This window comes from Diachasma alloeum, unplaced genomic scaffold, assembly GCF_001412515.2.
Source record: "Diachasma alloeum isolate Michigan unplaced genomic scaffold, Dall2.0 Dall_scaffold_00186, whole genome shotgun sequence".
Classification (NCBI taxonomy): domain Eukaryota; kingdom Metazoa; phylum Arthropoda; class Insecta; order Hymenoptera; family Braconidae; genus Diachasma; species Diachasma alloeum.
The window spans coordinates 1,538,080-1,538,740 of NW_021680352.1; positions in this window are offsets into that span (position 1 = coordinate 1,538,080).

Consider the following 661-nt stretch of genomic DNA (forward strand, 5'->3'; position numbering starts at 1 on the left):
GGGGGGGGGGGGGGGGAGTTGAAAATACCTCGACAATAGGGGTACAGAGAGGATAGGTGAGGGGGAGTGGCAACTGAAGTCCAGGGGTAGCATGTTGTTATTTACGGTATTTAGATAACCGGCTTACGTTGGGGCTCTCTCGCACCCCCTCCATTGTCGTTGATCCCGTGCTGGAGATAGCACAGTTACAATGCCAGTGTGGCGCTGGCATCGTTGAAAATACCTGCAGCCAACCCGTTGCCAGAGGGCGTTGTAGCAAGCCGAGTGTATGATCACCCGCTGGGTGAACATTTCAGGGGGCTTGCAGATTATTATAACGAGGCATTGCATTAGCATTACTATCTGGCACACACAACCAAGTTGGAGAATGGTTTTGGTGTTAGGTATGTCCAACTGACAGAGATAAATTCAACCAATTCTTCAGTCTGACTGTTAAATATGTATTATAATTGTGAAATGTATTGCTAAATAAACATCACTCTGGAATAAGAAGTTTCATCAACAATCTAACCTGGTAATTCCACTGTATTTTCTCTCAGTGCCTCGTTAGAAGGCACCAACTGGTAATTAGCATGGTACGATGCGCAAAGAGCAGATGTTGAATACAACCAAATGCATTTCCCACAATCCAAAACAGCTACGCAATAACGTTTTCCAGTTG